General features: G+C 40.4%; 2 protein-coding genes and 1 non-coding gene across 3 annotated transcripts in view; 1 reads left to right on the forward strand and 2 right to left on the reverse strand.

Moving 5' to 3' along the window:
- The window catches only part of tafa3a (TAFA chemokine like family member 3a), a 104239-nt gene extending 85038 nt beyond the window's left edge, over positions 1 to 19201 (reverse strand). Inside the window, exon 1 of the mRNA XM_008280128.1 lies at positions 18950 to 19201. The gene's annotated coding sequence lies outside the window, so the exon portion shown is untranslated. The remainder of the gene's footprint in view (positions 1 to 18949) is intronic.
- Positions 1 to 23329, reverse strand: part of LOC103356200 (adenosine receptor A1-like) — a 711380-nt gene that overhangs the window by 414436 nt on the left and 273615 nt on the right. The gene's annotated exons all lie outside the window — the stretch shown is intronic.
- trnag-ucc (transfer RNA glycine (anticodon UCC)) lies at positions 13483 to 13554 on the forward strand. Its single transcript has one exon. It is a non-coding gene; the product is annotated as a tRNA-Gly (tRNA).

Here is a 23329-nt window from a genome sequence, read left to right on the forward strand (position 1 = left end):
GATGTACATTAGGCGTTTCTAGACAAAAGAAGGCTGAGAAATACATTTACTTTTTGAGATTTAGATGAGCTCAGTTTCCCTCTCATACACGTCCATTACGTGTGAGGCTAGAGCCGGTTGGCTTAGTTTAAAGGCTGGAAATGGGGAAATGAGGCCTCAAAATCCATCTGCAAGCAACTCTAAACCACACTAATGGTATAACATTTATTTTTAATTAGTGAAAAACTGTGTAGGAAAAAAGCATAAATAGGATAAGTGGCAGTTTTACCCGGGGTTATGAGCTTCAGAGATGCTGATAGGCAGAATTAGTCATCCTTGGATGGAAGGGAGCTACCTGTTTAACCCTATTTCCAGTCTTTATGCTAAGCTAAGCTAAGCAGCTGCTTTCTCCATTTTTATATTCACTATTTAGACATAAAGGGCATTGATTGAAACATTGCTTTAAACGTCTGTGCAGGATTTGTTAAGCGTTTCCTATGGTGTAGTTTTCAGTTTTCTGATTCGTTGCTAGAGCTGCTGCAGCATTGTCATTACTGATGCACAATATATTATTTTCTTTCCCAATACTCAACATTCATTCAAAATGTTCAGATATTTTTCAACTTTTATCTGATTGCTCATTGTAAATGCCGATATATGAACATATTTTTTTTCCATTTAATTGCAGGGAACATTGAGGCTCTCCTGTACTGAAATGAACATATTATTATTCCTCCTCTTATCATGAAGGTCAACTGCTGGGTGCATGTTAAAAATACAATGCTTTTCACTTATTATTTCTTTTCACTGCTTCATCCTACATGTCAAACAACCTGTATTTATTTTTCATATAAAATTTTTAAGCAAAACTGTACACTTGCAGCCTGACAGGCATTATCTGTTTGGCAATTTTCTTTTTTTTGTCTCTTTATATCTCAGTGAGTAGAGTTATGGTCTCTGGAGCACCACTTTTTCAACAATTTCTATTGGTATTATTTAAGTTCTATCTTATTTTCCTTTAGGATTAACACAGTTCTTATCTTATGTTATTTCATTTTAAAGTCTTTACTGGCTAATACTGATGACATGCAGATATCATTGTGCATTCCCAGCTGTTATTTTAAGTTTAAATGAACACTGAACACTTTTAGTAGGGATGTTGGCATTTTTAATTCATTTGTTTCTCCTTTTAAGGTGACTACGGTACATCCTCAAGACAATGTCAGAGTTTGTACAAACAGATTGCAGCTAGGGAACAGACTTACTGCTTGCTAAAGTGTTTAAACAGAATACAGCACTGGATTGCACCCTATGTTTACGCTGTTAAGATATCATCAGTGGAATGCAGGAAGTTACTTTGTGACAAAGAGCAATTTACTTTGACAGTATATCCTTTCTCAGTCACTCTACCTCGCCTTTTTGTCCTTCAGTAAGCGATATCTCCATTTCCCATCACAAAAACCACAAAGTCTTCCCTGTACATGCTGCACATGTGTAAGTGGACAGTGAAAGAGATGTGAGAAATGTTTCAAGGTAACATAAAGAGAGCAATGTCACAATGGGACATGTTGAAAAGTCAGATTTTTTTTTTTCTCAACGTCACAGAAAAGCACATCATTTTTACATTTTCATATTGCACAACAGATTGACAAAGGCTACACTGCATGATGATAATAGATCAACATTCACTGAGAAAATATAACATCTCTGAACCTTTGCTGCCAGCAATTCAAATCATGTCTTTGTCAGCATCATTTTTGAAAGACTCAGAGAGCGATGTTCTCATTCAGATAATATCACACAGAAGAAATTTGACTCTGCTTATCTGCGCTCTCAACATATGACGGCAAAACAAAGAGCAAAACATACAGTACACATACAGTATCTATTATGGCACAAGTGTATAAGCAGAGAAAAAAAAAGCAGTTGCAATGTTCAGACATTGAGGTTAAAATAGCAGGTTTCTGTTTTGAGGATACTTTCTGAGGTAAATGTTGCATCAGAGATCTTCTTCATATGTTACGTTTCTTTGTTTATGAATAAATCAACACACAGAACCAATCATGTTGTGGCTTTGCCTCCATCATCAACAAAGGTAAAATGATTACTAAAATGGATATTAGCCTCCAATAGCTACCAGTCAGAAGATTGTCTTTTGGAGAGGTGGCTCAATTGATTTAATGTTACTAAAATGTAAATTTATATAATGTATATAATTTGTCTAATGCATAGATGTAATGAATGTATAGGATTTTAATCAAGATGTTTCTGGACTAAGATGCAGTGTGTGACACAACTTATCTTTGACCTGTTATCTGCGTTTCTATTCTGAGGATTTGTTTTTCTTTCAGCACTGGTTATCGCCGAATTGTATCAGTGTGTAGCAAGATCACTCTTTGACCCTGTTTGTTTAGCAAAGATGGCTGGCTTTGGTTCAGGAGCCACGGAGGAGGCTGCGTGGGCTATTTTAATGAACTCCCTGCTTCAGAGTGATGAATAGGTGTGTCAGTGTCTACTCCACCCCTTCAGCGGGCTCAACTACCAGGGCGCTCGGAAGCAGTGCCATGTGCTTCCCACACACAGACACAGACACAAACCTTCATGTGTTCTGGTAATGAACACCCAACAGCACATACATTCACATAAAAAAAAATAAAAAATTGAAAAAAGGATACATATTATCAATGCAGTAGTATTCCAGAGGAAAAATATAATAACCAAAAATTGACATTCTTGGCAAACAAGAAATGTAGAAAGATGAAAGGGCATAGAAATAACACTGTGAACCACACACCACAGCTTCTGAAGACAATTAGTGAAGAGAAGTCAACAGCTACCATTGATGATGAAAACGAAAACAAATACTCAACATGAAAAAACTTTTATTTTTTTTGTTCCTGTCCTACTATGAGTGATGGGGTCTGAAAAGAACAAAACCATTTTTTGCAAGAGTTAAATCATTTACTTCATATAAGAGGCTGACATACATGATTTGTGGCTGATGTCTATTTTTTTTTTGTCTCAGATGAATTGCAAGATGGTTTGGATCAGTTTTTTCATCACTACGCCACTGAAAATTTGATTAAAATCTAAAAACAACCACAATGCATAGTCATGAAAATGCACACCACCCCTGACAGATCACCTGTGATGATAGAAATGCTTTAATCTGCTTAAGTTTTAATGAAATTTTTTACTTTATTTGAAAGCACTACCTCCCTCCCTGCCTACGTGCAGGCCTTTTGTGAAGAAATGTGGATGTAAATCATATACCATTTTGTTTTTCTGTTTACTTTTTGTACTTCAACAATTCCAGTGGATACGGACAGAACTACACTTCTTCCTATTTGCCTGATTAAAACAAACAGCCAATTAAAAAGAAAGACATTAAGTTTTAAAGGGCATCACCTGTCAGAGTTCATCCCTGGTGGAGGCCATCTTGTTCTGAAGCTTGAAGGGGAAAACCCACCTCCAAAACGCCTCTTTTATGTGTTAGATGAGTAGGTGGGATCTCAAATGTAACTGGAGAATAAATTATGAAATGTAAAACAATTAACGTTAATACAGAAGGAAGAACAAATGTGTTGTTTATTTTAAGTAAACTGGGAGAGAAACGGGGGCTTGAGAGGCCTCACAGGGGATACACAGTCACCTAATGAAGCACCAGTTGGTTTTTGTTTTTCTTTCTTTACACACTCCAGTCCAGCAGGTGGTAGTACTGTACCTTAAGCTGATTTGCCAAACGCCATTAAACCCAAAAGAAGAGGAAGAAGCGATGCAGGACAATGGTCCATGTAGAAGAAAGCACAATGCAGCATTGTAGTTAGTGCACCTATATTTTTCAGGTTGCTGCTTATAAAGTCAAAAAAAATGTTTTAGAATGATAAAGGAAAGCAACCCACATTTCTGACCCATTCAGTGTTTCAAATAGGTCAAGCATGGTGTCCTTTTATTGCTGCACCTGCCAGTTTGAGACAGATCAGAGTTTTGTAAACAAGACTAAAAAAGGGCTGAAAGCTTTGAATTCAATGTACAGATTTAGTTACAACATAGATCCACAGAGAAATCTATTTATTGGTTCTTAGTTCTAAATAATCTATTATTGATCTGGATGTAAAGTGTAAAATGTGCTGCAAATTTTAATGCTTTAAATATTTACTGTTCACTTTTGCGTTTAATAGCAAAACTGAGCGAGACAATGTAAGTGAAAGTGGTTTATTCAGGTAACTGCAGCACAGCTACCCAACACTGTTGATTATTTAAGGCAAGTAAAGTCAACTCACTCTGTTAACTCACAGCTACAGTTTAGAATTAAACTGGTAAACCTTGAGTCGTTGTTAAAAACGCTGATGTTGAGATTAACCACCAATGCTATATCCATTTCAAATTGGGAAATTCCAAAGATTTTAGGATTTGGAATTGTATTAAATTCTTTTTTTTTTTTCATTTTAGGATTTGGAATTGTATTAAATTCTTTTTTTTTCATGGCATGAGCTGATGTTGGTTATTCAGATTTCATATTGTAGTTACCACCATATTTACCAACTTTCACAGCCCTGCTCAGCAGCTTAGCTCTGTTGTTACTATAACTCTCCAACGAACCCAAACTGAGAAGGTTTGTGTGCATGCTCTGAAAAAAGAACTGAACCATCTCTATAGTCAACTAATGTGAACAATTGTACAGGATGTTGTACATGAACTTATAGAGATCTTATACAGAGATACAACTTCTAAAACAAGTCTTTACTTGATCTTTGTGAATGATGCTGATCGCTCCAAGCAGCTGCTACCAGACATTCTGTGCAAAGTGAAATTTGTGATATAATGTCAGGCGTAATGAATGTGAAAGATGATTCAGTCTAATTGTCCGGGTGTTTTTGAAATGCAGTTGGAAAGAAACTGAAATGTGAAATGTACAGAAAATCAGTGCGCTGAATGTAAGGAGTTTATCTGAGGTAAATTTATTGTAACTTGGATTCTGTTTTTGTCGGTTTGACCATTGGTGCTATCAGCCATGATGCCGTTGTACTTACCAAACTGATCCCAAATGAAGCATCCATCCATCCATTATCTATACACCTCACTAGGGTCGCTAATATCCCAGTGCCCCCACCGGGACACGAACTGGCAACCTTCTAGGTGCGAGGCAACAGTGCTAACCAACTGCGCCACCCTGCAGCCCTCAAATGAAGCAACAACACTAAAAATGAGAGCAATCATACAGGCATTAAAAATGCCAGCATTTGAGTCACATTAAATTTGGAGGTTTAAGTGAATATAAGCACAATTGTAATATAACTACAATATTATAATATTATTCCTGATTGCACAATTAGACATAGCTGCAAGAGGTCAAAGCAGAACCAAACTTTTGGTGTGTAAACTGTGAGAGAGGTTAATGTCAAAATTTGGGTTAACAATTTTGCTGTATGTCTTTGCTGCTACACCAATCACATTTGACTAACATGGAAGTTCAATCAGCATTTTTAAATGTAAAGAATTCCTCCAAAAATTCTTTATTTTTAAAACCAATACAACCACAGTTCTCATTTATTCACTATAAAATCACATGAAAATAAATCACATGAAAGTTTGTTTTTTTTAAATAGGCCATCTTGAAACAAATATTAGGATCCTCAGTATCTGTTGTTAGAGCTGTATAGTGATGTGCAGCGGGAGATTTTCCATAGCTGAATTTATTAACCTTTATTTATCCATGGCACACATGAAGAGCAGGTCACTGTTTGTTCAGCAGTGCTGCGTAGCATATACAATAAAATGCCTGCAAGGAAGGATGAGCAAGAGACGTACAAGCTATACAATCCCTGCAGTGAGTTTTTTTTTTTTTTCCTCTTTCTTTTTTTTCTTAGCAGATGGAAGAGACAGCTTCTATAACATATCACAGTTCATTAGCAGTGAGCCAGACCCGTTTCATTTTCTTCGCTTTTCAGTGAACATTTATTCTTCTCCTCACAGCGGTCAGGATGATGTTCTGTCAGATTCTTACAGTTGTGTCATAGAACGTGCTCTTTGGAAAGAATGTGCTCTATTTGTAGCCGAGTCTTCTCTGGCTTCACTCCAGAGCTATGAGAAGAAAGTGCCTTCACAACCCTCGGTGTAATGCAAATGTCCACGTCCATGTCCAGCTCTGTAGTCCCAGTGGTGCCCAAGGGGCCTTCAGGCCAAGATATGCCATATCTTAATACAGAATCACTGTCTGTCAAATTTCACACCATTAATTCTGTGAAAGCTCCACAAACTGGTAGCTGTCAAGCTATCAACTCCCTTTCTTTCCCCCTCTGCCTCGTCTTACAGACCTCATTTGCAGATAATAGGCCGTACAGGGGGAAAAGTGCTCTTTTTAATTATCCTGAGGATTATGAGGTTTGAGTTGTTCCCAAATGCTAATACATAGATGGCAGCTGTGCATCTTTGCATAAGGAGGGCTATATTACCCTTCCATTTGGCCTCTGTTGCTGATGGCTTACAGCTGATCTTTGCACACCTCATTTGACATGAAAATAAGAGACTGGAAAGCTCTGCATGAGAGACCTGTGAGTGTAATGAAGTTCTGAGATCCGATTACGGGGTAAATGCCAGAACTCACACGGTTAACGACAGAAGTGAAAGATTGAATCAATTTGAACAAAAAAAAACGATACTGATGAAACCAATTTTATGGCAGTGAGTCACACTCAAATTGAAACTTACAGTACTGATTAAATTTGATTTAACTGTATTAGCAGATTGGTGAGGTTTACAGCATCAGGAAAATTCAGTGATATCAGTTGTACTCAACTGACTTTCTAATAGTGCGCTGTAAACATCCAAAGCTATTGTGCTGCTGTGTTCTGACATGAATTCAACCCACCAGCAACTATAAAGAGCTTAAAATGTTCGCTACAAACATTGGCTCTTACCAGAAGAGGATAACAAAGAGAGCCGGATCTATTTTCGACAGTATGGCCTCGTCTGACACTGAATGAACTTGATGGGCACAAACACAGATATACTGTGCATGATTCATACACCCAAAAGGCCAGTTACTGAACACTGGTTCTATAGGAAACACAATGATGGACCAAAAACTGCAGTAAACATTGGACAGGCTTCAGAAATCTTAAATATGATGCTTTTCTGAGATACAATACCAGCAGGGATTTCAGCAAATTAATAACATTCACGGTCCTCATTAATTACAGCCGCTTTGCAGGGGTATACAGGTTTTTAAATCCCCCACATGTTCCTTATACAGTCTCCAAACGCCACTGTAGACGTATTTATTTTCTCTTCTTTAATTCCGTATTTTCTTCTTGGCTCACAAGTTGCTACTTTGTCAGCGAATGTGGGAGACAAAATAATTGCCTCTATATTTCCTGAATTGATTTCTTGCAGAGTTCTAATACAGTGGTCAGGCTGGCACTCAGGCGTCCATGACAGGCCCCTGTGTTGGAGGCTTTGTACTTCATGGAAAAAGAAGCACTTAAGAGTCAAGACTCCTTTTTCATTTTCTACAGCCTGTTATCAAGGTCAAGTGTTTGCAATCACAACAGAAATCCTTTGAAAACCACATTTTGGTGATTTTTCAGCTGCAGATGAAGCACATGCTGAATTAATCCATTTTAAATTAAATGGATCAATATTAAAGACCCTATTCAGTAAAAATCTTTTTTTCTACCTTCTTAACATGTGGTACATTTTATATGCTAGAAGCCATATCATGAGCAAAATAAGCAGTAAATGCCATTTATTTGTGTTCCAATAACAGTCTAGAAACACAGATTTCCAGGTTTTATGCATAAAAAAACCAAAGGCACCAAACCTGTCAACTTGCAGGTTGGGGATTTCCATATCAATATTCTTCAGATTCCGTGACCGGATCAAACATATGGCTGATTTATCAAATCGATCAAATCAAATCAAGTTTATTGTCATTTTGCTGTACATACACAGCAGTACAGGCAAGATGAGAGAGCGTTTCTTCAGGATTATTTCATTAGTACGTTTTGCGGAATGAACATCTGGGATAAGACACTAAACGTTCACTCTCGCTGTCTAATGAAGTGGCCGCTGCGTCCATGCACGCCGCCATATTTACAGGAATATTACAACTTTCTATCAGTGCGGAGTAGTTGTACAGTATTGGAGCAGAGTTTTAGATCAGCTCGGGAGCTAGAGCTGCTCTGAGTGGGGAGAGAGAAGCAAGGACAACGTAAGTTTATGTATTCTAGAGGAAGCAACATGCAGAATTATATCCAAGCCATTTTAAGGTGAATATGTAACTCTGATACAGAAATGAATTTTAACGGCTTAAATCAATGACTAGAGAGGGACTTTATACTCATATACCAATGGTAATCAACCTGAGGGTTCAGAAGATCTACAAGAAGCATGCAACAAGACTAGAATGCAAAAATCTGCTTATTTTACTGACTCAGATATGTGCTTTTTATAAAGTACATGTTTTATTTAGCAATTACCTCTAAAAACTATTCAAATAAAACTACATAAGAGAGAACCAACATCGTTTCATTGAAGAGCTTGAATATTATAAACCTGTGCAACATAGTGATATGGGTTCTGAGTACAGTAAGGATTCAGAATAGAACAGATTCAGACCTCTATATGAAGAATACCATCAAATATGGGGGTTTTAAGCATTTTGTATCTTTTAGATCTCAAGAGTACAAATGGCTGTGCTGGTACAGAGTGGAAATCGTTTTAAAAATCTGACTTTGTTGGCTACATCTAAGTCAGAATTGATAAAATCACAGTCCTGTGGTTTATACAAGAGCCATTTTGTGTTACATATTTGTGCTGTGTTTGACTACTGAGTGGTGCTTACCTGTTTTGGGTTATTGCATGCTTCAAAAAGTCAGCATATTTTTTCTGCATAATAAATATGAACTTTGATCATTGAAACTCAGCCTTGTCATTGAAAGTAGGCATCATTTCTTCCACAGCAACCCCTAAATGGTATATAAGTGTAAAAACCAGTCACACAATTTTACTAACTCCAGTGAAGTAGATATAAACAAAAACCTACACACAGATAGGAACAGTTATTGTAGGGAAGTAGCAGAAATACAAAAGGAATTGTACTGGATATACGTATTTAAATGAACAAAGTAATTATTAACACAAACATGCTGCATAAGTAATCAGGTAAGTCGACGCTTGTTTGCTTTACAAGGTCATTCGCTGACAAAAGATGTCAATATTCAATTAATGGCAGACCAGACATATACTTTCTTGATGCACTTTTAGCAATTTCCAGACTAAATAAGATCATAAACTCTTGTTTTGCTCAAAGCCAATTTTTCCTGTTGTCTACATTCTTAAAGGAGTAGAAAAACAACACCAAGTACTTCTTGTATGATTTCACAGTTCTTAATTACCTAAATTCTCTTGTTTTACTCTTCATGTTTTGTGCTCCCTGTGGTGAATGTTCCGTATAATGACCCTCTTGAACCTTCCCTACTGGTACAGACTGCTCTTTGAATTAGGCAGCAGTGGAGAAGGTAAACACTACCTACACTACCTGATCTGAATGATGGGGAATGCAGGGTCCAGCTCCAGAGAAACAAAATGAGGACAGAAGTTTAGAGACTGAAGGATAGAAAAAACGATAAATGTTCTATATGTTGTCCAGTTACAACATTCTTGAGTCCCGTGGTTTGGCCATGAACTGAGTTTCCCTCAGATCTACAGCCTTGTGAGGTCCAGTTGGGCAAAGACACCTTTTGAACCTTTTTAGCGCGACTTCATGACATCACACTTTCTGTGAAAACCTCTCACACCCTTCGTGTGAGAGAGGGAAGAGAAGACATGCTGGATGGGCAGAGTAAGCCACAGAGCCGGAGTAAGAGTGCATTAGACCTCTGGTGTCAACTGAGCCATCAATTAATGAGGAGCCTGGGAATGTGTCCATCCAGACACACTCTGCACCGGGGTGCCACAGGAGGCCAGGCAAGGGCCACAGTCGGCTGGGGGACATGAATAATTGAGGTCCCTGTTTTAAATGTTTAAATGAATTAGGGCCATGGGAAGAGGTGTTAAGAGATGTACACGAGGGAAAAAGGGCACTGCAGCTAAAATATCTCCATTATGTCTCTAATCATGAAGAAAAGAGGTGTTCCGTGTCAGAAGTAAAACATGTGAGTCGTGTCACTGGTGGGGTGAAATAAGTGCCTGCTGAGCCCTACGTAAGACATAATACTTGATTGAAGTGACTGCAAAGTTTTGTTTTGGTCAAACAGGCAGGGCCTTAGAAGTATTTCTGTCCGTGCACGAATTGTGGAAATTACTTGCTCAATTTTTACAAATGTCAAAGACATACACATGTCTTGGAGTGGGTGTGAATCTAACTTGTAATAAAAAAAACATAATTGCCTGATGTAATGAGTTGACCAAAAATATGACGGCCATGCTTTCCTTTCTACTCTGCATGATCATATTTCCTGTTCCATCAGATAAATGCTCATTCACTAAAACCTAAACAGATGAGTGCATTTTCTCATACTCATAATGTTGTGTTATTTTTTTACTGGAGAGACATAAGCCACAGAGATTTTTCACAACCTCGCAGCCAAGAAATTTTTTAAAATTATTTTGTCAGGTTTTTGGTTTGTTTGTTTTCACGTCTACTAGATGGATGACAGTAAAGAGGGTTTGACGTGCAAAGGTAGCCAGCTGGGTTAGAGGCTACAGCGTGCCTCAATAAGTTGTTCTCATTAACCACAAATGCATACGATCGAGCGGTGCCCATCTCTGAAACATGAAATTCATTAAGCTGCTGCATACAGCATGTTGGTTTACACTAAACGTGCTGCAATACATGTTTTTATTACTGCATTCCATAATAGAAAGTACAGCCGCAAAGAACCTCTTCAATTACCAATCAATTATTAATGAACTGCTAACATACACAAATTTACCACAACTTTAAAACCGATGGCCTAATATTGTGGATGTCCGCGACCTCTGAGGGTGTCCTGTGGTGGGACTGGGATGTTGGCGGCAGATTCTAGGGTGAGGCCTCCGTGGATCCATGGTTCCAACACATCCTGTGGCTTCTCAATTAGATTGGCACTGAAGACATTGGAGGCTGTGTCAATGTCCTGAGCTCTTTGTTGTGTCCCTCGAGCCATTCCTGAGCGGTTTGGTTTTGTTTTGCGGTGTTGAGCCATTGTGGTCTGGCAGGATACGTAGTCCTGAAGCTGGAGACCACTGCCATCAGAGTGCGCCGTTGCCATGTGGAAGTGTGCTTGATCTGTCACAATGTTTAGATGAGTGGTATCAAAATAACATCCACCTGAATGTCAAGATCCAAGGTTGCATAGCAGAACATTTAATTGTAAAAAGACTATTATTAAACTAGCCAAAGGCAAAAAGGCAGCAAAATATCCAAAGATAAAAAGTGGTACTGGACTTACATTTCACTGGTTTTTCCAGTCAAGTCTTTCTCTTGAGTTGTTTAACGCTCCTACTCAACTGCTGCCCAGATTTTTACCAATTTTCTTCAGTAGCTTTTCTAAAAATGTAGATTATTTTCTCTACAGATAAATCAACAATTGAAATTACTTCTCAAAGTGACCGTTTCACCGAGGGTTTTCTCACTTATCTGATGTATGAGTACAACATACACCAGTTATTTTAGTGCCATGTAACCTATTTCAGTTCACTGTTTATCAAATCGTACAAAGGCACAGTGTGTGACACTACAGCAGCTGATATTTGTACCAGCCAGTTGCCAGCAGGACGCAGAGAGTAAACAAAGCCCTACTGATTGGCAGCCGTTCCACTCTACAGAACCCAGCAAAGACAGCTCAAATTGGATGCAAAAACAGCACACTTAGATTTCAATTTCTCTTCACAGATGGGAGCACCACGCACATTGCTTGTGATTTGTCTCCAGTACCTGAAACTGGGGAGTAAACAGTGATCAAATTGACACAGTCCCACCGAGGCTGCACACATGCAGGGCGCCCTGGGCTCGCACTGCTTTATGAGACAGAACAGACAGACAGGCGGCCAAGAAGGCGACATGAGAGGTGGTATCAGGCTCCTTCAATGTGGGCGGCTTCCTCTGAGCTGCCAGTGCACCACTGCTTCTCCTCTCTTTCATTTTCTCCTTCTCACCCTCTCTCACGCCGAAGTCCAAAGCCCAAGAGAAATTAGTCACCCCGCACACCACGGTGAGGGAGTTGTTGTGTGTGTGTGTGCGTGTGATCATGTGAGTGTGTGTTTGAAGGAAAGAGAGAGAGCAGGAGGAGAGAGCAGGGAGGGAGAAGGAACAAAATAGTTTTTCATCCCAAGGCTTATAATTCCGTTTTATATCTGAAAATGGATGCTGCTGTGGAAAAGGCACATCAATCTACATATCAGAAATGTGCTGCAGTAACAGGAAAAGTCTGCCTGCACTGTACAGATACAGTCGTGGATACAAGAGGAAGGACTGCAAATGATAAGAGAAAGAAGCCTCTAAGCTGGAACGTTCACACTGACTCATACAGGGTTTGAGCCAGAGCACGCCATTGTGAAAATAACCCCCTTAAAGCATTGCAAGCCCCATCATTACAACCTCTGCCATCCCTCGCAAAAACAACAGGATCAATGATGTTAGCTGGTTTCTCTTTTTCAGATTTGTAAGCAGCGCCAACATATACTGTATTTTGTGGGTTAAAATCAAACCGCATACCTCCGAACTCTCAACAGGTTGTGAGGATTTTGCGCATCCAGCCGGCTCATTGGTTGATTCAACAGCATGTTTTTCACGATTATTTCTTGCAGTGTGGGTGTACATTTCAGAAACGGCACAAGTGATCTTCCAGCAGAGCAAAGGATGTCATAACGTTCATAAATCCAATTTTGTTTGAGGGATGCAAACGTTTGTTTGCGCTGTCACATGGTAAAATTGATTTCCTTTTTCCCGCATTTTACATAGCGCTTTGCTAAATGTGACACTGCTCCATAGACGCTTACATTATATCCCCAATCTCTTTGAGCATCAAAGAAACACACATACTGTATGAACGTGTCATTCAAAATGACACCCATGTGCATTTGCTTATGTGCACCCCAGTGATTCTACACTCCAAAATCAAACTGCTGCCTGTTGTCTGGTAAGGGTCCAGTATAAGCACTGCCAAAAATGTTTTTCAGGAAGTGAAACACCACAAGAGTTAGCAACTGGTTATGTATATATAAATGTGATGATTGGGTACTACTGGGTATGGATCATTTTACTGTTCCTGAGTTCCATATGCAACATTCCTGCTTATAACAGACTTTGGTGTCAAACATACTTGAACAGATTTGGTGTAACAAGAGTGGAAACACCTTAAAAGTTGTTAAGTGATATCTTCAACCTTAACTGTAACATATGATTAACCACATGTTTTTCATTCACTAAACATGAGGACAATTAAACAGAACTACAATTGATTTGTCTGGTTTACTAGATGTGAATGAAGCCATAAGTAAGACACCTACAGTTTTTAAGCATTGGTGGTATAGTGGTTAGCATAGCTGCCTTCCAAGCAGTTGACCTGGGTTTGATTCCCAGCCAATGCAAACCTTTCTCAGGCACGGCTTCACACTAATGTGATGTGATGACACATTTGTCAACAGTGTGACTTGGCAATTTCATGTCTTTACTGTAATCAAAAGCAAAATGTTGGCATATATCAATTCTTGTACGATATTAATAATATCTTTTAATGATGAGTGTTACAAAAAAGTTAATTGTAGAATATCCCCTGTAGATGGAGCAATGGCCACCTAGAAAAGCACTAATGAGCCCATCTGACGCCTCCCTGACAATCCCTGGCTCACACTCCAAAATGCTCCCCATTTTTCTCTCACACACGACTGTGCTTCATCTGTTAGTCTCATTAAAATGTAACTGATAAATCAAACTGCATAAGAATAATTAAAAGTGAAATGTTCTGTATGTATTTATAGTGCAAGTACATTGTGCACAGAACTGACTGATAGGGGGAGCGTGTTTGAATGGATGAAAGGGAAGCGTGAACTGCAGCTACCCTTGAGCTAATTCTGTCATGGTGGAGAGAAAACACAAGTACCCAGATTTCTGTCTCTCATTCTCATCTCGTACATTAGATCAAGGTTCAGACGCTGGCTTCTGCACAATATGTTTAATGACAGTTTGAAAAACCAGAGCCTGCTTTGAAGGGTCCTCGGTTCTTTCATTGTTAAGCTCTCATGATGAAGAAACCTGACTGGCCTCCATGTTTAGGTCACCGAATCCAACCCACTTCCAATTGTTTACATGATGAGGGGCAGATGGACCAAGGAAAAAAAAATGTGCCAGAGTCACATAACCAAATCACAGGAGTAAAGTGTTCAACTTTCAATTAAAAAAAAAAAAACAACCCTCGACCTGCCCTCCTCCCTGAAGCACATGGAGGGATCTTTGACATTAATTGCCAATTTTATTGAGTCCGTTTTGTTTAATTATAATCACAACAGGGTTGCCATTCTCCTGCTTTCTCAACAAAGAAATAACAAGCGTAGAAAATAACAGGCCCATTTTTAAACCCTGTAATTGCAATTTTCTACCCAAATTGCAGTCTAATGATTACAGGCATGAGCTGGAGCTTGACAGCAACACCAGGAAAAAAAAGAGAGAGAGAGCAAGAGGGAAAAAGACACATTACTAAGGACTCTCAGGCGCCACAAGAGGTGGAGAGTGAAAAAAAAAATTCTGCCAACAAAAAAAAAATGAGAGCTTCCTTTCTCCCCTAGGAACCAAGGTTTAGAAGTGGGGCTTCTCAAAATCTGCAATTCCCCAACCTTTTCACTTGGCTGATGGTTAAGGGCTTGGAGAATTGAGTTCTTTGCTGCTGTGCTGGAGAAGGGGTTGATGGGAATTCAGCACAATGGCACAATATTGAGAGTGAAAGCTGCCAAATACTGACTACCGCAAGGAAAGGGAGCAGAGTGGAGGGATTGAAGGAGGAGAGCTGGAGCGAGAGAAAGAGGAGGGTTAGTGGAAAAGTCTGATGGCCAACAAAGCTGAAAACCACCTCTATGGAGGAGTAAGTTTCTCTGCTGAAGCTCGTCATTGTCCTCAGTGTACACAACACCTTAAGAGTGAGCAGGACAAACTCCCAGCCAGAGTCAGGTGAGCACTCTGCTGGAAAGAGAATATGCTGAGGACTATTTGGCCTTAGAGCTCTCAATTGGACACTACAGGTGAACTTCTGCTGTTTTAAATGTGCTATATAAATAAAAGTGACTTGACTTCGAGAATGCAAGTTTGCTTACATATGTCTTCCCTGTTCAACAAGTAGTCTGGGAACCCAGTTGGAACCATTTTTCAAAAGAGAAAGGAATCCCTTTGAAAGTGTCACACGGTGAGTCGAAACTCTACACACAGTACGGCTTGTTTACATCAATCTCACAAGATAAATCTGAGAGGTTAAAAGATGAACAACACAGTAGGAAACTTAAAGAGCCGCATTTCCCCCACAAACTTTGCTGTTTATATGAAACACGGTGCCACAGTTTGAGCTTCGTTTTCATAACAACATAATCTTCACCTGGCACCATTATCAGTCCATGTCACAATACTTTAAGGCCCGCAATCGGACGTTCATCTCAGGAGTTAAAGAGTTGCTCAACACTCTCTGAGAATCTTGCTTTATTGATTTCCATTGGTTTAATCTTTCACCTTGGTGCAATGTTGTTAAGATGTGCATCCCTGTACCCAAAGAGGAATAATAGCCATAAAAAAATATCTGAATTTGAATCTACCGTCAGAACGATGCCTTTTAGTCAGATGAACTTTACATGGTAATTTGTACTCCAGCCTTGTTCACTAACTGGACAATGACATCACATGCACACACAGTTTGAATAGAGGCGTAGAAGACACAGAAGTCTGCACCCACATTCACGATGTGCCCACATACATCATTCACATAAACGCTCCGGAAAACACCCACTTTTACAAACACTGCTAAACTTCAGCTGTGCACACATACACATGCACACTCTCTCACTCCCTCTCGCTCTTCCCCGCACACACCCACAGCCAAACACGCACGCAGCAAATCAGCATGAATAAATAAGAGATGGAGTTGTGCTTCACAGCCTAATCTCTCAGGGAAAAACAGCTCGCCGCGTCGGCAAGGATCGGCACGGGCAAGTGACTGGGACACTGCTGGCTTCTACAAAACCAATTTGTTAGTTTATTGTCTTGGTGTTTAGTCTGTGGTTACAGTTCATTTCAGCCAGCCCATCCTGGGCATGCTCCTTTAAATGGCATCTATAAAACATGGGATGTACTCTCCTCATGTCCTCCTCCTCCTCCTCCTCCTCTGTACATGACGGAGCTGCACACAAGCGTCACAATGCTGCATTTCGTTTGCTATGGTGGGGCTTTGAATTTCCCTTCAAGCACCCGATGGATTCACCCCAGCAGCTCGCGCTGGCGCTTTGAGAGGTGGAACAAACTGTGCTTTCTAAACACATTAGTCTATGAACGCCACTGAGCAGCGAATCTTGAGGTGCTGAAATCGGGTGTAATCATGTAGATAGATGGCTGACTTTTTATTGTTCCGCTAAACCAAATCTGCAGGGCTGGTGGTGAATACAGAGTTTCTGAAATGATGCAATACCCCGGATTTTATGGTTAACTCATGGTTTTGCTGTGCTATGTTCACTGTCACAAGACACTGGGCTGTCATATGTGCATGCATCCTGCATAAAAAGACATGCCCTGGAAAGCTCACACTATAGTTAATGCAAAAATGTCAGCCTCACATGGAGACATTTGGAGGCACTGCAGCGTAAACCAGCAATCTTAAACGTACAACCGCACGGCGCCGTGCATACATGTATAAAGTGTAAAAACTACAGTGCATGTATTGTTTTGTCTTATGCCTGCAAACACAATCCACACTCTTATATTGTGCCCTATTGATCTGACAGAGTGAGCAGGAAGCTGGCGGAGAACACAAATACTGCCTGGGGTGGCTCCTTAAAACTAGAGACAAGCCTCTTATCCATGGTGTTCTCTTCCTCTAGAAATCACCTGGTGGCTCACGCATATCAAGTACTCTCTCCAAGCCTCAGTCTGCGCTCTGCCTTCTTCAGGCACTGCCGTTTGCGACAATGTCTGTGTGATGGTTGCTTTTTAAAAAGAAAAAACGAAAATGCAAGCTAATCTGCCTTACCTCCGCATGCTGGTTATTCAACTGCAGTGTGTTTCTTCGCATTCAAACAGCACAACCGTTTTTGTTTCACCATTTAGACTTAGAGAATATGTATGCTAAACGCAATATGGAAATGTTACGGGGGCACAACTTTATTCTGTAGCTCCATAACTAATTCCCACTTTTCACAACAACCACTGCAGAGTGAGTAAATCTTTTCTTCAAGTTTCCGGTGTTACTGTCAAGTACAGTGGAACTGTCACAGGGATCCCATCTCCAGTAATCCCAGGGTGGCCTTTGCTCTGCCTGTCAGCAATACCAACCAATAACCCTGCACAATAAAACCCTCCAGAACAACAGTGGGCCGCAGGCAGCTTCAAGGGCTACTGACGGCGATCTATAAAACAATATAATGGGTTGCCTGTCAGTGAGTGTGAAAGGGAAGATCTACGCCTCCTCTGACTCTCTGAGGGGACTTCAATTAATCACAGCAGAATTGTATCACGCCGCAATAGGAGTGTAAGGTTATTACCATCCCCGTATTCTGCAGGATGAAATGCGATGATAGCACTAATTGAGGGGAAGAAAAAAAAAAAACAGCTGACCGCACAACACTTGTCAAGGGGATGAAGGGCAGATGAAAGAGCGAGGTGAACAAGGAGATAGACAGAGGCAGAGGGAGAGGGGAAAAAAAGCAGAGAGGACAAATTGGGAGGGGGAGAGTGAGTGGAAGGGAGAGGGGGTTGAAGAAAAAAAAAGAGAGAAATATTCACAGTGGTGTGTAAGCATAATCATAAATATCTACAGACTGTGTGTGCAGAGCAGCTGACAGCAAACACAAGACCCAGTTTTCATTAGGGACTCCATCCGTGTCTTCATAGCACAATACAACAAGATAACAGCATTGTGCTTTTTTTCCTTAAGTCACAAACAAGCTGCTTAGAGCTGGAACTGCTCTTTTTTTTTTTTGTTCAGCTTTTGGAGTTGAAGGGAGGCACACATGCTGTAATTTCAGCTCACAGGTTGGACTTGGCTGGAGAGCTTTGCTGTGGGGAGCCACGGGGTTACCTTTGCCAAGGTACAAGCGATGGAGATGCAAAGATAAAGAATATTACACAGGCTATTTTTTAGGGGTAACAACAACTAAACACGGGTCGAAATTAGATGCAATCTACTGCAGATAGATAGATAGATAGATAGATAGATAGATAGATAGATAGATAGATAGCAGTTCTTCCACAATATTGTCAGCCACAATCAGGGGGTTAGGCGCCTTCCTCACTTAACAAATGATCAGACACTAATTTCTCCTATATGTCTGTTTAAATTCTATTTTTCAAAGGAAGTTGTCTTCATGAATTTGCACATGGAACAGTTCCTTTAGTGGCTTTGCGCACCAAGTGAGCTGATCTCTCAGAGGGGGGAAACTTTGGTCCAATTTAAGCAGTCAGTCAGGGCTTCACGTTGCTGCACAGATTTTGATTTTTTTTTCACTGAATCCAGACAAGACGAAGTTGCACATTTGCAAGCCTGCAGCAACACCTGTACGACACGTCAAGTCATTAGTTTCCAGTAGCCTGCTGCTGTCTCACCAGTTAATAACTATTTATCATAGAGGGGGGGGAAACAATCGATCATTTAATCGATAAGCCTACTTAATCATTGTTTTTTTCGCAGTCACGCGTGAGCTCTTTCAGAAATTCTCAAAAGGAATTGTTAGCGCTCTGAATATAACAATCCTCCAATTACACAGTGAGGTGAGCGAAATGATTGGAATTTGGACCTACCTGTCGTTGATCTGTCGGTTAATCCCGGGAAACGTCCCCTTTCATTTATTCTCCATTGTCAACCAAAAAAAGAAAAAAAGCTCTTCTTTAGGGAAATACCATTTCCTTGTCGCTTCAAGGCGCCCTGGAAAACACATAACCTTAAAAGAAAAAGAAAAAAAGAAAAGAAACACTTGTCTAATGTCAGAGCTCTCCAAGACGCGATATCCCTGAGTGGAAGAAAGTCTAGATTGTTTGGGGGGGCTGCCGGCTACTTGCGAGGCGGTGAAAGTCTATAAAAGTTGCTGGTCCTCCGGCTCTGACTCACAACTCCGCCAGCTGAGCGCCTCGGCAGCCGGACAGCAAGGCGCACGGTCACTCATAGTTTCTGAATTCAAGCATGATTGTTTTTTTTTTCGTTTATTTAACAATCCGCCATCCACATTTACTGGCTGGCTTTTAGGGAAACGTCTTCGTTGCAGTTAGAGAAATGGATTTGTGAGGTGTCCGAGGGATGCGATGAGAGCAGCAGGAACCCAGCTCGGTGCTTAGCGTGTGTGTGTGTGTGTGCGTGTGTGGATCCAGACTAGAAGAGGTGTTTCAGCGCCACCCAGCGGCGACGCGCGGCAGCACAGACCTTCACCTCAGCCAGCTTCACATGCTGAGAGCTGGATGCTTGAGCCCTCCTCAATGCAGCAACGTGCAAAACTTTGTAAGATCCACATAAAAAAAAAACTAAAAAGGTCCCAGATCACCTCCTTGTGATTCCCAGCATCTTTCGTGTCTCTTATTTTGATGGATTTAACATGATGTTTTGTCAATTTTCAGCTCTAATATTGAGACACAAACAAACCCAAGAGGCCGGTTCATGATGTGACATGATTTTTTTGGAGGAAGCGCTTTGAGCTATTTTGGGTAAGTGGGTGGGCGTAGGGAAAAAGATTTAGGGACTGTGGGAAAATTATTTGGGCGTGGAGGAGTGCTGAACATCTCGTTTAATTTGTTATTTTTTCTATTTTTGAATATATCAAGACACTCCCCAGTATAACTGGAATTATATTTTACAATGAGATACCACCTGTTTCAGTTCACCAAAATACTCTTTACCTTTACATGTACATTTGATATCTACAGCTCCTATTTTCATATATTTAATGTGTTCATGTCACTCTGTTTACACTGTAACATTCCTACACTGTCTGTAATGCGCTTTACTGCTGCTTTTGCACTTTTGGTTGGATGCAAAAAAAAAAGATCCTAAAGCTGTCATGGCACTTTACTCAGCTCAGTTTCAATCACATTGGCCAGTATATAAATGTTATGTGCAATACTTTGATGGACAAACATAATCATATGCAATGATACCTGCTGCCTATACACAATTTTTGTGCAATATTATATTGAAAGTGCACCACCTGAATACTTTTGTCTATATCTCTTTTGATGGTATTTTCTAATGTTTGATTTGGGCAAGGGCTGCGAGGTGGTGTGGTTTGGTAACACTGTTACCTCACAGCAAGAAGGTCGCCAGTTCATGTCCCAGTGGGGAGCATTTGCACGTTCTCCCCGTGGGTTTTCTTGGGTCCAAAAACATGCTGAGGTTAATTGGTGATTCTAAATTGTCCGTAGGTGTGAATGTGAATGTGCTTGGTTGTCCTTCTCCAAGTGTAGCCCTGCGATAGACTGTTGACCTGTCCAGGGTGTGCCCTGCCTTTGCCCTAAGTCAGCTGGGATAGACTCTATGCTAAAAGGTATTTGTAGTCGTACACTACATTTTATTGTCTTAGTAGCTGTTCTCTGTACAAGGACAATAAAGTTGAATCTAATCTAACCTAATCAATATCTCAAAATCACAGTGTAAATGGTGATAATGCAATTGCTTCAACTCTAAACTAAACAATAAATTGTTTGACCATTCCCTCTAAATCAAATCATAAGTGTTTCTCAAATCCATTTGTCCATGTCTTGCAAAGCTGCCAGTAAAACACTGTTTAAAAATAAATGAAATTAGAGAGCATCATGGTCTAAAATTAACACTCTCTTGTGTTGAAGTCTGGTGTTTTGTTGTCTCTTCACCTGAATTCCTCTTTTAACTCTCATCAAAAATGCAGCCGCTTGAGGGTTTTGTCTCTTTTTAAATAACAAGCTGCAAAAATATATATATATATTTTTTAAAGTTCATTACAGCCACCAAATGAAAGCGGACGTGGAAAGGTGACAGCTGTGTCAAGGGGTTTCACCTCGGTGGTGGAAATGAACACCATCTTTTCTTTTTTTTTTCCTATTTGATCTTTGTTTTTACATAACAGAATAGGAATAAATAGAATCAGAGGGCAAGAAAAAGATGAAGATTCCTCCACCGTTCCCACAAAGAAGCCTTCCCTCCCATCAGCAATAATAAAAAAATGACAAACCCTCCCCTTTATCGTACTCCAGACCACACGCACACCACCCACACACAATTTGTGTAAACTCCCTTATCCCAAAGAGCTTGAATAATACAAGAGGAATTAGGCTCCTGACCGCTCACTGAGTTTATGATAGCACATGTGTCTGTCTCTGACATTCAACTTCCACTCTCCTCAAGCATTAATGTCCAGTCTACAAAGGCTTCCCCCCTGTAATTGCATTATCATCTCTCCATTTCTCAAGCAGTCTCTTTCGTCTGCTCCCCCCTCCCCTCTGTCCAAAAGGCAGGGATGGGTGGAATAATCAATACCAACCTTTGAAATAGCCTGTAGAGATGGGAGGCAAGCATTTGGATTTGGATTTGATTGATTCTGGACCGCCCTCAGAGAGTGTTATCATCATAAAGCCAAAGCCATCTACTTCATAGAAAGCCCACACAGGAAAACACACACATGCAGGGAGAATCAAAAGGGCAGAGCACACAAATCCCTGTGGACTGAATACAAAAAATAATGTCAGCCCATTATCACTGACCAGTCTGGGTAGAAAAATTCAAAGCAGATATGAAGGCTGGAGCAGCTTCACGTCACTTCGCAAGTGACTATGAACGGAGATGCTCTTATTTTGATTCTGTTTGTGTCATTTATATTATAGGATCCACAAAGTCATCAGATTACCGTCTTCCTTTCGTCGTGTCTGTTATGCGCATTGAGAGAGGAAGATGACCTCATTAATCTTTGGTGCATTGTATAGACCTATCCTGTCATAGCCCTGACACTGTGGTTTGTGACACAGCTCTGCTCATTAAATCATGTGACAGGATGAGGTCAGCCGTGAGGTAAGGTGTCTCAAGCTGTGTGAGAGCAGATAAAGCCAGCAGTGTGAGCCTCTGTTAGGGAGCTCGACAACAAATGTACTGTTGGTGGCAGCTGAGGTGACTCATAAGGTAATCCTGGTTAGTGAGCTGGCTTCAGAATCTAATAAAAGTCCAGGGTTTTGTCTCTTTGAGGTCACACCACAGGGACAAACTCACATCCACTGCGTTTGAGGCGTCATGTGATCTGGCACCTCACAGAAGAAACTTCACTGCCTTTTTAGGCCTTGTTACTGTAGGTGGCATCTTGCATAACACTCATCGTGCCATGCTTGTCATCCTGTGATTACTTTCACTTCACCCAGGGAACAAGAGTTGCGGGGGCTTCATGGTTCCACATTGATTGTGGCGGTTCAGCTTAAAATAACAGCAACCTGCAGGGAGCAGAAGAGCACTCTGCCTGAACTCTCACTCGCTTTCACCACGGAAGTGTGTTTGAAGACAGCGAGACGTCTACCAGAAAATTGCAAGGGGAAAAATAGGAAGCATTATGGTCTCAGGAATGGAGCTCTCCATCAATAATGCAGAGGAAGCAGCAGTTAATGCCCCCTTTAATTCAACAGGTCTGCAGACACCGGCACAGTTATTCTTCCTCGGCTGCAGATGCTCGATTAGAGGCCGCTACATCAGACTTTATGGCTTTGTGTGCGGTTGCACTGCCAGGTCTTTCCCCCGACCTCAATCCCGACTGCACAGCCATTAATGGGTTTTCATCAGGGGCCCCTACTAATGGAGTTTCCAACTTCTCAGATACCAGTGGGGAGCTGCAACACAGAGAAAGAAATAATGCCCACATAAAGTCAAAATATATGAGCTCAATTTAGTGTGAACAGTGAGAGTAGACTTTTTATAAACAAAAACAGGGCAGCATGAAAACAGCAGGTGTCACACAGTAAACGGTCCCTTATATAATTTAAGTTGTCCTGCAGGTCTTATGTTTAAGTTTAACAAATCCCCCATCGATGCAAGAAAATTTGATTTTTATCAGTAAAATTCTTGTCTTGATTTTTTTTTATTTCCAGTGTAGTCAAAAGACAATATCATAAAAGTAAACATTTTCAGTGGTGGCAGATTCAAGTTCTTTACTTAATTAAAAGTAACAATCACCAAGGTACTTA

Source organism: Stegastes partitus, unplaced genomic scaffold (genome assembly GCF_000690725.1).
Source record: "Stegastes partitus isolate 25-593 unplaced genomic scaffold, Stegastes_partitus-1.0.2 Scaffold5, whole genome shotgun sequence".
Lineage (NCBI taxonomy): Eukaryota > Metazoa > Chordata > Actinopteri > Pomacentridae > Stegastes > Stegastes partitus.